The sequence below is a fragment of the Engystomops pustulosus genome, chromosome 2 (assembly GCF_040894005.1).
Source record: "Engystomops pustulosus chromosome 2, aEngPut4.maternal, whole genome shotgun sequence".
NCBI lineage: Eukaryota > Metazoa > Chordata > Amphibia > Anura > Leptodactylidae > Engystomops > Engystomops pustulosus.
This window is the reverse complement of record NC_092412.1, coordinates 31,467,788-31,484,816: the sequence shown is the minus strand read 5'-3', so window position 1 is coordinate 31,484,816 and position 17,029 is coordinate 31,467,788. Positions and strand designations below refer to the sequence as shown.

The 17,029-nt window shown below is 44.5% G+C and overlaps 1 protein-coding gene across 2 annotated transcripts in view; it reads right to left on the bottom strand.

Moving 5' to 3' along the window:
* The window catches only part of CNTN5 (contactin 5), an 860,183-nt gene that overhangs the window by 486,264 nt on the left and 356,890 nt on the right, over nt 1-17,029 (bottom strand). For both annotated transcript variants that reach the window (XM_072134178.1, XM_072134179.1), the window contains exon 3: nt 14,043-14,121. The gene's annotated coding sequence lies outside the window, so the exon portion shown is untranslated. The remainder of the gene's footprint in view (nt 1-14,042; nt 14,122-17,029) is intronic.

The window sequence follows — 17,029 nt, the reverse complement described above, 5'->3', positions numbered from 1 at the left end:
GCCCTACTCTGCCGAGACTGGGGACAGGTGACAGTGTCTTGCTGGGGTGACATAAAGCTGGCAAAAGCCTTGTAAAGCGTACCCTTGCCAGTGCTGGACAAGCTGCCTGCTCGCCTACTCTCCCTCGCTACTTGTCCCGCAGAACTACGCACTCTGCCGCTAGCGCTGTCAGAAGGGAAATACTGTTTCAGCTTGTGCACCAGGGCCTGCTGGTATTCATGCATTCTCACACTCCTTTCCTCTCCAGGGATGAGAGTGGGAAGATTTTGCTTGTACCGTGGGTCCAGGAGAGTGAACACCCAGTAATCGGTGCTGGAATAAATTCTTTGAACGCGAGGGTCACGGGATAGGCAGCCTAGCATGAAATCTGCCATATGCGCCAGAGTACCAACGCGTAAGAATTCACTCCCCTCACTGGCCTGACTGTCCATTTCCTCCTCCTCCAACTCCTCCAACTCCTCTTCTTCTGCCCATACACGCTGAACAGTGAAGGACTCAACAATGGTCCCCTCTTGTGTCTCGCCAACATTCTCCTCCTCTTCCTCCTCATCCTCCTCCAGCTCCACCTCCTCCGATATGCGCTGAGAAACAGACCTCAGGGTGCTTTGGCTATCAACAAGGGAATATTCTTCCCCCGTCTCTTGTGACGAGCGCAAAGCTTCCGACTTCATGCTGACCAGAGAGTTTTTCAACAGGCCAAGCAGCGGGATGGTGAGGCTGATGATGGCGGCATCGCCACTGACCATCTGTGTTGACTCCTCAAAGTTACTCAGCACCTGACAGATATCAGACATCCACGTCCACTCCTCATTGTAGACTTGAGGAAGCTGACTGACCTGACTACCAGTTCTGGTGGAAGTTGACATCTGGCAGTCTACAATCGCTCTGCGCTGCTGGTAAACTCTGGATAACATGGTCAGTGTTGAATTCCACCTCGTGGGCACGTCGCACAACAGTCGGTGAGCGGGCAGTTGGAGGCGGCGCTGCGCTGCCCTGAGAGTGGCAGCATCTGGGCTGGACTTCCTGAAATGCGCACAGATGCGGCGCACCTTCGTGAGCAAATCAGACAGATTGGGGTATGTCTTGAGGAAACGCTGCACTATCAGATTTAACACATGGGCCAGGCATGGCACATGTGTCAGTCTGCCGAGTTGCAGAGCCGCCACCAGGTTACGGCCGTTGTCACACACAACCATTCCCGGCTTGAGGTTCAGCGGTGCCAGCCACAGATCAGTCTGCGCCGTGATGCCCTGTAATAGCTCTTGGGCGGTGTGCCTTTTGTCGCCTAGGCTCAGCAGTTTGAGCACCGCCTGCTGTCGCTTAGCGACGGCACTGCTGCTGTGCCTAGAGCTACCGACTGATGGCGCCGTGCCCACGGATGGTAGTTCGGAGGAGGAGGTGGAGGAGGGGTGGGAGGAGGAGGAGGCATAGTAGGCCTGAAACACCTGGACCGAGGTAGGCCCCGCAATCCTCGGCGTCGGCAGTATATGAGCAGCCCCAGGGTCAGACTCGGTCCCAGCCTCCACCAAGTTAACCCAATGTGCCGTCAGCGATATATAGTGGCCCTGCCCGGCAGCACTCGTCCACGTGTCCGTGGTCAGGTGGACCTTGTCAGAAACGGCGTTGGTCAGGGCACGGATGATGTTGTCTGACACGTGCTGGTGCAGGGCTGGGACGGCACATCGGGAAAAGTAGTGGCGGCTGGGGACCGAATACCGAGGGGCGGCCGCCGCCATGAGGTTGCGAAAGGCCTCGGTCTCTACTAGCCTATAGGGCAGCATCTCCAGGCTAAGCAATCTGGAGATGTGCACATTAAGGGCTTGGGCGTGCGGGTGGGTTGCACTATATTTGCGTTTCCGCTCCAGCGTCTGGGGTATGGAGAGCTGAACGCTGGTGGATGCTGTGGAGGATCGTGGAGGCGACGATGGGGTTTTTGTGCCAGGGTCCTGGGCAGGGGGCTGACTAGCAGCTGACACAGGGGAAGGAGCAGTGGTGTGCACGGCCGGAGGTGAACGGGCTTGTTGCCACTGAGTGGGGTGCTTAGCATTCATATGCCTGCGCATACTGGTGGTAGTTAAGCTAGTAGTGGTGGAACCCCTGCTGAGCCTGGTTTGGCAAATGTTGCACACCACAGTCCGTCGGTCATCCGGTGTTTCCTTAAAGAACCTCCACACTTCTGAAGATCTAGCCCTCGCCGCAAGAGCCCTCACCACGGGAGCTTCACTAGTTGACAGTGGCGCTGATGCACCAGCTCTGGCCCTGCCTCTCCGTCTGGCCCCACCACTGCCTCTTCCAACCTGTTCAGGTCAAGGACTCTCCTCCGTCTCAGAAGCACTGTGTTCACCCGGCCTCTCAACCCAGCTTGGGTCTGTCACCTCATCATCCTCCGATCCCTCAGTCTGCTCCCCCCTCGGACTTCCTGCCCTGACAACAACTTCCCCACTGTCTGACAACCGTGTCTCCTCATCGTCGGACACCTCTTTACACACTTCCACTACGTCAAGAAGGTCATCATCACCCACAGACTGTGACTGGTGGAAAACCTGGGCATCGGAAAATTGCTCAGCAGCAACCGGACAAGTGGTTTGTGACTGTGGGAAGGGTCCAGAAAACAGTTCCTCAGAGTATGCCGGTTCAAATGCCAAATTTTCCTGGGAGGGGGCAGACTGGGGGGGAGGAGGCTGAGGTGCAGGAGCTGGAGGAGTGGGGATTTCGGTGACATGGGTGGACTGCGTGGAAGACTGACTGGTGGTGGACAAATTGCTCGAAGCATTGTCAGCAATCCACGACATCACCTGTTCGCACTGTTCTGGCCTCAACAGTGCTCTACCACGAGTCCCAGTAACTTCAGACATGAACCTAGGGAGTGTAGCTCTGCGGCGTTCCCCTGCTCCCTCATCAGCAGGTGGTGTCTCACCCCGCCCAGGACCACGGCCTCTGACCCCTGCAGTAGTTGGACGCCCACGTCCCCGCCCTCGTCCTCTACCCCTAGCCCTCGGGTTAAACATTTTTAAAATGAGAGTTATAACTTTTTTTTTTTTTACTTCTTTTTGTTTTTTTTTGTGTTTTTTTGTGTTTTTTTTTTTTTGTGTGTTTTTTGTTTTTTTTTGAGTTTTTAAAACCAAACAATCCTATCCTATTGCTATGGCTATTTTCTAGCCAAGTATCAAAGGAAGCACACTACTATGCCAGATGAGATGACACTGAGTTAGTGCCTAATAGAAATCCAACCCCTACTGAATTTTGCCACTTCGGCCTTTGCTATGGATATGTGCGCCACTAAGCGCAGAACACAGCGGTCGCAAGTCTCACTACAAATTGCTCAGAATTGGCAAGTACATGCACTGCAGAAACTACAGCCACCAGCAGATCAACCAGAAATCAAATATATAGAACGCTACTGTAGGCTTCAAGAAGCTGTTTGTATTCTCCTATGGCTATTTTCTAGCCAAGTATCAAAGGAAGCACACTACTATGCCAGATGAGATGACACTGAGTTATTGCCTAATAGAAATCCAACCCCTACTGAATTTTGCCACTTCGGCCTTTGCTATGGATATGTGCGCCACTAAGCGCAGAACACAGCGGTCGCAAGTCTCACTACAAATTGCTCAGAATTGGCAAGTACATGCACTGCAGAAACTACAGCCACCAGCAGATCAACCAGAAATCAAATATATAGAACGCTACTGTAGGCTTCAAGAAGCTGTTTGTATTCTCCTATGGCTATTTTCTAGCCAAGTATCAAAGGAAGCACACTACTATGCCAGATGAGATGACACTGAGTTAGTGCCTAATAGAAATCCAACCCCTACTGAATTTTGCCACTTCGGCCTTTGCTATGGATATGTGCGCCACTAAGCGCAGAACACAGCGGTCGCAAGTCTCACTACAAATTGCTCAGAATTGGCAAGTACATGCACTGCAGAAACTACAGCCACCAGCAGATCAACCAGAAATCAAATATATAGAACGCTACTGTAGGCTTCAAGAAGCTGTTTGTATTCTCCTATGGCTATTTTCTAGCCAAGTATCAAAGGAAGCACACTACTATGCCAGATGAGATGACACTGAGTTATTGCCTAATAGAAATCCAACCCCTACTGAATTTTGCCACTTCGGCCTTTGCTATGGATATGTGCGCCACTAAGCGCAGAACACAGCGGTCGCAAGTCTCACTACAAATTGCTCAGAATTGGCAAGTACATGCACTGCAGAAACTACAGCCACCAGCAGATCAACCAGAAATCAAATATATAGAACGCTACTGTAGGCTTCAAGAAGCTGTTTGTATTCTCCTATGGCTATTTTCTAGCCAAGTATCAAAGGAAGCACACTACTATGCCAGATGAGATGACACTGAGTTATTGCCTAATAGAAATCCAACCCCTACTGAATTTTCCCACTTCGGTCTTTGCTATGGATATGTGTGCCACTAAGAGCTAAACACAACGGTAGCAAGTCCCCCTGCTAATTCCTCACAAAATGGTAAAAGATGCAAATTAAAATAAAAAAAGTAGAACGTTATTGTAGCCCTAAGAAGGGCTGTTGGGTTCTTGGAGAATCACTCCTGCCTAACAGTAAGCTAATAGAACACCCTAACGCTTTCCCTGACCAGCAGCAGCTCTCTCCCTAGCGGCATCCAGAGACAGAATGATCCGAGCAGCGCGGCCAGCGGCTAGTCTATCCCAGGGTCACCTGATCTGGCCAGCCAACCACTGCTATCGACGTGTAAGGGTACCACGTCATGCTGGGTGGAGTGCAGAGTCTCCTGGCTTGTGATTGGCTCTGTTTCTGGCCGCCAAAAAGCAAAACGGCGAGAGCTGCCATTTTCTCGAGCGGGCGAAGTATTCGTCCGAGTAACGAGCAGTTTCGAGTACCCTAATGCTCGACCGAGCATCAAGCTCGGACGAGCATGTTCGCTCATCTCTACTGAGCTCTGATTGGTTTCCATGGGCAACTAGAACCAGTTTTACCTCTGACACTTCTGATAAATCTCCCCCACTGAATGACTGTGTTTCTCCACATGTGTTATGTCACATGGGTGTAAGGCTCATTATATCCCTGGTCAGGTGATGTTACACAGTTTCATGTCCCATTATTTCTCTGTTCTCGTGATGTAACACAGGACACTGCTCATTATATCCCTTGTCATGTGATGTCACACAGATGCACAGCTCATTATATCCCTGGTCCTTTTATGTCACACAGCTGCACAGCTCGTAATATCCCTGGTAATGAGTAGTCACACAGGTGCACGGCTCATTACATCCCTGGTCATGTGATATTATACAAGTATATGGCTTATTATATCTCTAGTCATGTGATGTGGCATAGTTGTGTGATGCATTGTAACCCTGGTCATGTGATGTCACACAGGTGCTCGGCTTGTTATATCCCTGGTCATGTGATGTCACACAGGTGCTCGGCTTGTTATATCCCTGGTCATGTGATGTCACACAGGTGCTCGGCTTGTTATATCCCTGGTCATGTGATGTCACACAGGTGCACGGCTTGTTATATCCCTGGTCATGTGATATCATACAGATGCAAGGCTTATTATATCTCAATTTATTACAAAAGGAAGGGGTGCCACCCAGTTGTAAGTATATTATTTCTGAAACACAAAGAAATTAAAGCGCTTCTCCTAGTCTCGGGAGGGGCAAATGGATGGCAAAGACTGGGTGGTTACAAAGTGGGAATAAGTTAGTTGCTGTCTACTAAAACACTATGACCTTGTATAAGGAATATAGAGACAATGTAAATGGGACAATACCGAACAGTTGCGACAACCCACAAGGGCAGACTCTGAGTGGTACCATGGGCGGATGACGTAGCAGACTCATCCCGTTATGTCCCAATGTTGACTTAGACGACGACAACAAGTTCTCGATTTTCCCTTGTCAATGGCAGCAATTAACAAGAGCTTATTCCGCATTGCCCTCCCCCTAACCCTTGACCTTGACCTTGTGGTGTATCACAGAGCTCTCATCTCTATAATTTGCATCATGTAATAATATAAAGTGTAACATTACGACGGCTCATAATGGTCCATGTGCACTCGGTATTAGTTCCTTATCTCTTACTCCTTGTAAATTTCCTCGGGATAATTCAATTAACGGCTCCATATTCCATCTTGTAAATGTTAGACATCAAGACTATGGGATGTATTAAACCATAATGTAGTTTTATATGGAAAAGCAAATTGCTAACGTATGGCATCATAACCGAAAGCTTAATTCCAATTGAAAATGATAATGAACATGTTCTGGAGGGGAGGGGGTGGGGGGTACAGCCTATGTAATGCAAAGCTGCTCCGGGTACAGATAAATTTAGTAATGCAAATTATGTGGTTTTAATTCAGAATTAGGTCAATTTGGGAAATTAACTCATTCCTGACACGGCCGTTTCCAACTTGGCATTTTGGGTTTCTTACTTCTTGCCTTCCAGGAGCCATAATACTTATTCTTTTATCTTTACGTTTTTATTTTCAAGACAATTTTGGCGTCTAATGGCACCAAACTTGGTATCATCTTGAACTTTCAAGATGATACTAAGAGACTCCAAATAAAAATTACCTTAAAGGAAATCTATCAAAATCCATCATGATAAAACTTACTGGGGCTCATCTACTAAGGGTCCGCGGTCCGCATATAGAAGAGGTTTTTGGCGCACGCGATCGGATTTTGGCACATTCTTGTACGTGGACTTTCATGCGACAAAAATTGGGGGTGCAGGATTTAACATTCAAATTTGTGTTGCAAGACATGCACTTACATGCACCAGGAAGAAGAAGGTGAACGCCGGCGGACCTGAGCGGGGAAGCGACACATACAGGAAATTGGACACGCAATCTTAGTGAATCGCGGAAGCTCCGATTCCTCATCGGACGACACACCTAGGGGATCACGACAGGACCGGGTAAGTAAATGTGCCCCACTGTGTCCAATACTCATTGATTACTGTGGTAATATTCTTATATTTGTTATCCTTGGCCTCCTTCCCTTTAAAATCAACTTTATTTATTATGCTAATGATCCAGAAGTGCTCTGTGGGGCGTTAGCAGAGCCCCTCTGTGCTATAGCTTCACAGGCTGTTACACTGTCTTCAGCACAAAGTTTCAACACATAGTGGGAGGGGAGAAGTGCTCTAAACAGTGTAACAGCCTGTTAATCTGCCACACAGAGGGGCTATGGTTACAGCCCCAGTAGCCTTTCAGGTTCGTTAGCATAATTTAAACATCTTTCTGTTTTTTTCCACCTTTTTCTGGCTGGATGCGATGTGTACTGACCAGATGGAGGCCAACATGATGCCCCCACCAGCCGGTATATGTCAGAGCATACGTCAAGAATTTTAATATGCTTAACATATCCATAAAATGAGGTGGGATGTAGCCCGACTCTAGGTAACTGCTTATCCCAATGGTGAGTTTCAGAAGGGCCCCCTGTGTAACTGGGCCCCTGCCGCCGGTTCCTCTCGTACTGCCCTGATACAGGCAGAAAATGAGTCTGATATAACCTAATAGCCTGAGCCTTTACAGCCAGCAGATAAATAAATAAAAAATACATTAAGTGCTCTGTCACAATGATTTATGATGTAGACGTCAACGTGAAATTTTCTGTCATACAAATCTTTTCTTGGAGTAACCTAGTAATTTAAGATTTTGCTTCTAAATTGACTCTACTTTGAGTCCAAGAGCCGGCTATACGTGACCTTGAGAGGTCACCACCGTTACTCTGTATGTCTCAATTTCATTCTATAATAACCTGTATAAATGGATGGATGAAAAAAATATGCTGGGAACCTCACGACGGAGTTCCAAGTTTCTCCATCCCGTGTTCTTTGCTTTGTTGTTGACTTCAGGTGACTCATACTCTGTATTGTTTTTTGAGGGAGTAAATCAAAGTTCTTATTCTTCGAGGAAAGTTTTGGATAACTTAGTTTCACTCAGTTAAAAAAAAAGTTAAAAAATAAAATAAATATTTTAGAAAAATTGTGGATATAAGCCAGGGAAGTATAGCCCGACTTGGCATCTAAGTAGGCTTTGAATATCAATATTTTGGTACCTTAGTAGGAAGGTGGAATAGAATTGGAAACATATTTCCAGGCATAAAACCGGTTATATCAAGGCATGTATTCCCTATGGAATCCAAAGTAGAGTAACATCTGAATGCTTAAAGTTTTTTCCCCCATAGGCGATTGTTGGGACTCCCATCACTAGCTGAAGAACAGACCTCAAGCCCCGCTTAGCAAACAAGAATCAATCACCTTGAAGGTAGTCTATCAGCAGTTTTGACCACATAAAGTAGTGATAGGTATTGGCCTTGGAATTCTACCTTTGTGTGTATTACTAGTTGCAGCAGGTCTGTTTAATTCCAGGTCTCAGTTTAATTCCAAGCTTAATTTCAAGGACTGTTTAATTCCAAGTCTGCAGCTCTGCACGGGATCTTTAAGCATGAAGAGCTTTCTGCTGTGTGCATTGTGTGTCCTAGCTATCTGTTATGAGTCAGAGCTGTAGCAGGCTGTTGGTTGGACACAACAGAAGTCCATGAAAGTAGAGAGGTGTAGTGGGTGAGCACCTCAATTCACAGAGCAGAAAGCTCTTCAGGCTTAAAGATCCACCCAAAGCCCTTTCAGAGCTGCAAACTTAGATTAAAAGATTACTCTTTACAATCCTGTTGCTACTAACTACCTACTTAAGAGTATGATTAAAACAGGAGCGTAACTACAGGGGTAGCAGCCTTAACAGTTGCTAAGGGGCCCCCAGAGTCAGGAGGGCCCAAGAACCTGACCTGGCAAATCAAAGATGGAGAAGGTATACAATTATATAGATATCATGCTGCACAATGTACAGTGCATATCTTTCACGATGTTTCACAGTGCATAAATGTAGGAGTATATAAATGTGTGTGATTGGATAAACAAGTTTTTAAGGGCACAGCCTCTCCTAGTTATGCCCCTGGATTAAACATACATCTATCAAACGTTGTCTGCAGATTTGTATCATGTATAACACCCTAAAAGAAAATCACTAAATATAACCACATAGAAAGACACAATGCAAAGAATATTCTCAAAATCTGAAGACATATCTCCTAATTCTGGTAATTTCACTCCCGCCCCCCTTCCCCCATGACTGATACGTCCACCAGATGAGCTGTAACTAAGTGACTGCAGATAAATGCGCTTTCCTCCATTAAACATTAGCATGAAATTACAGAAAATTCTATATAAATGTCCGAAATGATGTATGTTCTACTTAAAAAAAATAAAATAAATGATAACATTTTTCAGTTAACAAGTAATTATGGCGGTAGATCAGCCATCAAGGCTTCCGCGAGAAGAGCTTGGAACGGTCAAGTAGACGGCGGGAGAGTGAAACATTTAGCCTCATTTCAATTCTTTTAATAGAAATGTACTTGCAAAGAAACAATCACTTGTAAAATGTCAGACGTTGGAGGAGAAATTTCATTATTTCTGCAAAAAGGGACAAATTAGGTTCTGGATGATACAACTTTAGACGTGAATGTGTTGGGAAAGGACATTTCTGCTTTCGGCTGAAGAGATTATTGATTATAAAAGTCAGCGACTTTTGGTTTCACTGAGAAGTTTTAGAACAGACTGTAATAATATGTTACAATATACAGTATTTATATGTAAAATCAATATTAACCTGTTCCCCCTCTATGACGTACTATTACGGCACAGAGATCAATAGATCTACAGTAATAGTACGTCATAAAGTCGCTGACGGTTCAGCTCTGGTGATGAAGTGGCATTGGGAAACACGTGGTGTCAGCTGTATCTTACAGCTGACACCACTGTGCAACTTTGCAGTCGGAGTGATCTCAGATAGCAGGTATTAACCAGTTAAATGCCACAGTCAATGCAAATGCAATCGAGGCCCCCACACAGCTTTTTCAAGGGGGTTCCGATCATTGCAATGGAAGCTCTGGGATCTGATCTTAAACTCCATGGATGTCCATAGTAATTGCTTGTAAGGTCCTGTCACAGACAGGACCTTACAGGCAGTTTGTCGACATGTGCGATTGCAGAAGCTGACACTGATAATACCCCACAATGCTGTTTATCATGCAAGAAAGCAATCGAATTACCAGTTGTTCATGTCCCATAGTGAGAAAAGTTAAAAACAGCGGAAAAAAAAAATAGAAAAATAATCTAATGAATTAATAAAAATACCCCCATTACATATAAAACTTACAGATAACATAAAAAAGTGAAAATCACCATACAAATTCTACATATATGACATCTGTGTCCAAAATGACCCGTAGAATAAAACAAAATCATTATTGAACCTGCGCGATTAACAGCATAAAAAAAATGTATAGGACATTATTAGTACTTTCTGGCCAATCCATTTAATGAGTTTTTCTGGGTAAAGAAAATGACCTATTTTTGAAAAATAAAACAAACAGGAAGCAGACAGCTCCATTTCCTGTGTGGTGGACGACCCAGGTTACTGCAGAATAACTCCCATTCACTTGAATGAAAACTGAGCCTCAATTACTCGGTTTGGCCACTGCACAAAGAAGAGAGCTGCTTCCTGTTCTATTCTCTCTCCATTGGGAAGTGATCAATAGGGGTATTACCCCTCAAAAATATTATACTTCTGATCTCTAACATAAAGGTCAACAACATCTTAAAGGGAACCTGTCATCAAGAACAGGCACAATATTCCTTACTCCTCAGATTAAATCTGCCACCAGTAAAATTGTCCCACAAACTTTTTCTGCCTTTGTCTAAGTTGGACTTGCCCACTGTCATGAGGCTCTGCCCATCACCAATGGCTCCAACCAACACTGGGTGCATAAATGGTGAGAAGATCTGCAGTTTTCCACACACGGCTCACTGCTAAAAATATAATGCCGTGTGATGGTCGTCATTCTGGTAAGGACAGAGAGTCTGGAATGAAGCCTAACTCATCTGTTCAGAAGTTGACTCATGTCTACTCATTTGCATATAAAAAAACAGCTGTAATTAAGGTACAGTGCCTCAGTGGCAGATAATTTTAGGTGATATTGGGAGGACTTTTAACCTTTTACCAGCATGTATTAGTGGTGTGATAGGTAAAAATTAGATTTTTTTCAATCCTGAAAACCCATTTACTTAATATAAACCGCTAAAAATAGACCAAATATTGCAAATCTAGTTCGGAGCAAAGTACTTAGTCTATGAGGCACTCTTCAGCCTTTTGAAGAGCACTTCCTATATGCATAATTTTGCACATCTCTTGCAACTTGAGCCAGCTCTCCTACACGGGAATGAAGAAGAAGAAAAAGGAAAGTTTAGAGCAGCACAGCAACTCCGGTGGGTGCAAGTCCGTAAGTCCCCAGGCAGGGGGACTGCAGTATAAAGTTTAGGAAGAGGCAGCACTCCAAAAGGTAGTTTCAAAAAAGTGGGGTGTCTTTATTCCATGAGCGACGTTTCAGCTCCTTACGAGCCTTTTTCAAGCATGGTGAAAGGAGGCCAGCAATCAAACATATAAAGGCCTGCTATGCATTTCATTGGTCCACATGGACCGTGTGTGCATACATAATAATACAAGTGTTACATCATATGATATATACTAGTGTTAACATAAGATCAATATCACAGTTAAACAGTGAAAATACTGTTAACTCTACACGGGAATGAGAGAGAGGCGGGGGGAAGAATTCCTCCTCCAACTGTGAGAGGCGTGCTTCAGTATGCATATAAGGGTCTCAGCGCCTCCTATCGGGAGCTCTGGAGTGTCCATATACAAGGGTTTTCACCTCAAATGCACCGTTCCCTGGCTTCAGCTTTATAGGTTCTTCAATGGCAGCACCATAGCAGTATGTAAGTAATCCCTGCTCAGAACCACTGTATAACCCATTAGGCCCTTTCAAATGAGAAGCCTTATATGATCTAAAGGAGGCCTATCTAACAAAATCTTAAGGATGACCAACACATGTCGGCCCTCAACAATAAAAGCAGCACCAAACAACCATCAATGTCGGAAGAAAGAAGAATCTAAAACGTTGGATTTCAACACATATTATACTTGGTTCCAAGACATTAAAATCCTCATTAGAAGTGTCATGTAGCCGGTCATTCCACTTTACCATATTGAGATCATGGCCATTATTGGTCAAGCCAAAACTGAACAAGCGTTGACCACCAATTATCTATAGTGTTATATTTTCCCTTCTAAAGGACCTTAAAATCTTAAAATAACTCAAAATTCTAATCCAGAATAATCCTGTTAAGGGCATAACACTTCCGGTCGGATTCCATTATCCCGACATGAGATATTTCATAGATGTCTAGTAATCTGACCAGTTTTACATATCCCTTCACATTCCCCGTCTTCTTTTTCACCCAGCCAATGGTTTCTGCCTCTCGGTGACTTGATTACTTTGATAACCTCAATCAAAAGGCAATTACCCAGCGAGGGCACGAGGTAATTATTCCCATCCAGCGGAGATTGAAAGCACCTGAATAGACATATGCAATTCTCGAAGCATTGACTTTATTGGTAGAAAAGTGACCACTTCAAATTTCAAAGTCACTGAAGAAGGAGTTGATTTGTTTGCTAAATTTTTTCATTTTATCGGAAAAGATTATATTAAATCTTCCTTTACTTTGGAATAAAGTGAGGAACGGGAAAATGACACCCAAATCAGCATTTAGGAATGATCTTCTATTTGTATTTTGGGGGATTTGATAATATAATATAAATTTTAGCAAAAAATAGAAATAAAGAATAGTAAATTGTGTTTACAAAGTCAATGTCAAACCTTATCCAACAGGTGTAAACTCAAGTTCGATTTAATGGCAAAGGATCCTGGGACCTATTTTCATAGCATTGGCTGCCAAATTGATCCAAAAACTGTATTTGTTTCCCTTGTGAGTAGCTGAAGGGGACCTTGAATTCCATTGCCTCTTTTGGTCCTAGTAGTCATTGTTTCAGTGGTAAGTCCGTTACCTCTATCGCTCTCAGTGGTCATGTGATTAATCTTGTGACTCTGCATTGGCAAGTCCTTTGCCTCTATTTGTCCTAGCTGTCATGTGATTAAGCATGTGATTCGGCACTGGCAAGTCAGTTGGCTCTATCGGTCCCAGCGGTCATGTGATTAATTAAGTGATTGGGACAGTGGTAAATCTGTTGCTTTTATTGGTCCTAGTGGTCAAGTGATTAATCACATGATTGTGGTAGTGGTAAGTTCGTTACCTCTATCGGTCTTAGTGGTCATGTGATTAATCATGTGATTGCGGCAGTCATGAGTGCATTGCCTCCATATTTCTCTGTGGTCACGTGATTAACCATGTGATTGCGACAGTGGCAAGTCTGTTGCCTCTATATGTCTCAGTTAATTTATCAAATGACTGCTGCAGGGCAAGGGATTAGAAAGCTGCTTCTGTGTCTAACTAAATACAAAATGAACTACACTATGACAGCAAAGGTGTAGACTTCCCCTTTAATTTGGACTGTTTCAAACCAAGCCCAGGGATTGGCCCAAACATCACATGTGCAATGAACATTACATCAGCAATGATGGAAACCTAAGCATTTAGAATGAATGGTTACCATCGGAGCCAAGGATGCCCTCAGTTGGAGTAAATATGATAACATAAATATAGATACAAAAGGGTTAACAATTGTATTCATCCCACAGATCCTCTGACACCACTTATCCAACATTTACTAGGTCACTACCATTCCCTTCATCAGGTTCCGACCTTGTTGGCCAGATCTGCCAATCACAAGTTGAGGTTGATGACTGTAGTCAGTGATTGGCTGACTGGGTACTTCCTGTATGCTAAGAGGTAAAAGGAAGCTGAGACTAAATGCAATCGGCGTAAAAAAATTAACCCATTCTGAGCCGTATTCACCCCTCAATATGTCAAAATTGTCCCCTAGTCCTGATAGGATTATAATACTTGTTCCCTCAGCCGTATACCTCTCTCCTCCACCTGGATAAACACGACGTGCACTTTGTAGCTGTGATGCATAAAATAGCTTTTAAGGAAATGTCATTGTGATTAGGAGGATTTACCTTCTCCAAAATTTCAGGAACAATGGGATGCCAGCCGCAAATTGTAGATCCAATTTCGGGAAATTGTCCTCCTTCCAATCTAGAAAAGGGAAAATGTGTGAGATTAGAAGCCTGGCGCCGTGATTACTTAACATTTCCATTCTGAAAGTAAATCTTTGCAGCTCTGTCATCACCTCCAGCCCCATTATACTAACACCTCCTAGAATTTACACTTTCACTGCAGAACCAAATCAAACACATAAATCAGCACAAAACTTCCAACATCTCCAGACAGATAAAACTTTCCTTTAGAAAAAAAATTGTTTCCAATGACTTGGTTACGACACATTTTCAGCTTCTGTGTATAGGATACTGTCATATCATAATCATCATCATAACGACATTATAAATAAGAATAATAGTGATATTATTATTATTATTATTATTATTATTATTATTATTATTATTTTGTTGTTTTTGGTACATTATATTAATATCATCATCATCATTATGATTATTAAATTACATTTATATTAAAATCTATTGTTGTTATTACATCATTCTTATAACATAATACTGATAATAGTATCTAATATTACTGTTCTGGAGCATTTCTATTTCTATCAAGTCCATCCAATATGTGTACTCATGAGAAACTCCCGCGCCACCCGGATATTTTCACGGATTGACGGACGTCCAGTCAATCTGGCAAATGGACACCCCTATCTATGGCTGTGATTGCCAAGGGCTGTCTCCCGGATGTTAATGGAATGCCACACACTTGACTGTTGTGTGTAGAGATGAGCGAGCACTAAAATGCTCGGGTGCTCGTTATTCGAGACGAACTTTTCCAGATGCTTGAGTGCTCGTCTTGAATAACGAGCCCCATTGAAGTCAATGGGAGACCCGAGCATTTTTCAAAGGGACCATGGTTCAGGAATAAAATGTGTTATTTAATTGAAAAAGAATGTCTTCTGATAAGTTATCAGATGTATGCAAACATCTGCAATCTATTCTTCACTGTTCCGCGCATATATTATCTCCCGACAAGTTATCAGATGTGAAGAACAGTGAAGAATAGAATAAAAACAGTGAACACAGGATCATTTAAGTGAAAAACGCAGTGAAAAACACAGTGAAGAATAGATTACAGATGTTCGGCACATCTGCTTACTTGTCGGGGTGATACGCTGTCCCGGGATCCGCTCCTCTTCTTCCACTGAAGTCTCCCCGTGCTGCCCGATGTCTCCCCGTGCTGCCCGATGTCTCCCCAGTGCTGGCCGATGTCTCCCCCGTGCTGGCCGATGTCTGCCCCGTGCTGCCCGATGTCTCCCCGTGCTGCCCGATGTCTCCCCCGTGCTGGCCGATGTCTCCCCCGTGCTGGCCGATGTCTCCCCCGTGCTGGCCGATGTCTCCCCCGTGCTGCCCGATGTCTCCCCCGTGCTGCCCGATGTCTCCCCCGTGCTGGCCGATGTCTCCCCCGTGCTGGCCGATGTCTCCCCCGTGCTGGCCGATGTCTCCCCCGTGCTGCCCGATGTCTCCCCCGTGCTGCCCGATGTCTCCCCGTGCTGCTTGTTGTCTCCCTGCTGCCGTTCCGCTCGTATCTCCCGACAAGTAAGCAGATGTGCCGAACATCTGTAATCTATTCTTCACTGTGTTCTTCACTGTCTTTTTCACTTAAATGATCCTGTGTTCACTGTGTTCACTGTTTTTATTCTATTCTTCATTGTTCTTCACTGTGTTTTTTTAATTAAATGCTCGATCTCGAGCAGGGGAAATACTCGTCCGAGCAACGAGCCGTTTCGAGTACCTTAATACTCGAACGAGCATCAAGCTCGGACGAGTATACTCGCTCATCTCTAGTTGTGTGCTCTAGTGTGTTCTCACATTTGGGCACATTTACTTAGCCGTCTGCTGGAGTTCACCGAAAGTGCATTGTCCGACGATAATGCACTGTGCCGCGATTCACTAAGATCGTGCGCCCAATATCCTGCATGTGTCGCTTCCCTGCTCAGGTCTGCCGTAGTTCACATTCTTCTTCCCGGTGCATGTAAGTGCTTGGGCTTGCGACACAATTTGAAAGTTAAATCCCGCGCTCAGTCCGAATCATTTAGATCGTCCGATGGCCGCCCCCCCAATTTGTGTCACATGGGAGCCAACTCCCAACCAAATCCCAGCTTAGGCACCTGTTAAATACTTGTCAAAGCTGTGCAATCTCCGAAAAAGGTGCAAAGTCCGGAGAAAGTAAGTAGCGCGGCCCTAAGTAAAAGAGCCCCATTATGTGATTTTAGTCATGTTGGAGGAGAGGTTGCCGAGAACTAAATTGGAGGCCATCCATATATTTAGCTGAAATGAGCTTATTATAAAATTAGTGATAGATATTGTCACTTCATATGGTTTCTCTGATTGTTTTGTGTGGAACATGTGACCATGGCTTACTGGTATAAATACATGTAATGCTGAGGACAAAACGGCAAGTGGCCAATTGGGTGAGCTGGAAAGACATTTTCTTTATTGACTTCTGTCATACAAGCCCTAAAATAAGCACCACGCCTAGCTTACACTAAGTGGGTGTGGAGGGGCATGAAGGTTGAATGGCAGAGTGGGCCTAAACGGTGGTTGTTGGTAGCGCTATTCTACAGCAGGTAGGACCTGGCAAAGAATTGTAGTCAGCACAGCTGCCCGACACAATATACCTGGAGATCGGAGCGTCCTAAGGTATCTGGCTATGTCGAAAAGTCGGGGTTTCATCATACGCCTGTGCACAAAGAGCTGTGTTGCAATAAATGGTTCTCCTTTAACCGGCAATACAACGCTCTACCTTGTACATGCAAACCAAACGGCCGTGCAGCAGATTCATTTAGAAAAAAATTACTGCAAAAATACAAGATAAATAAAAAAGATTTCTTCATCCCACGAGGATAGAAGGAAAGTTTCATGACTGTAATTTGCCTTGCAAAAAAACCTTCACTGTCCGAATGCTGAGACCCAGGTCAATCTGAAAATTA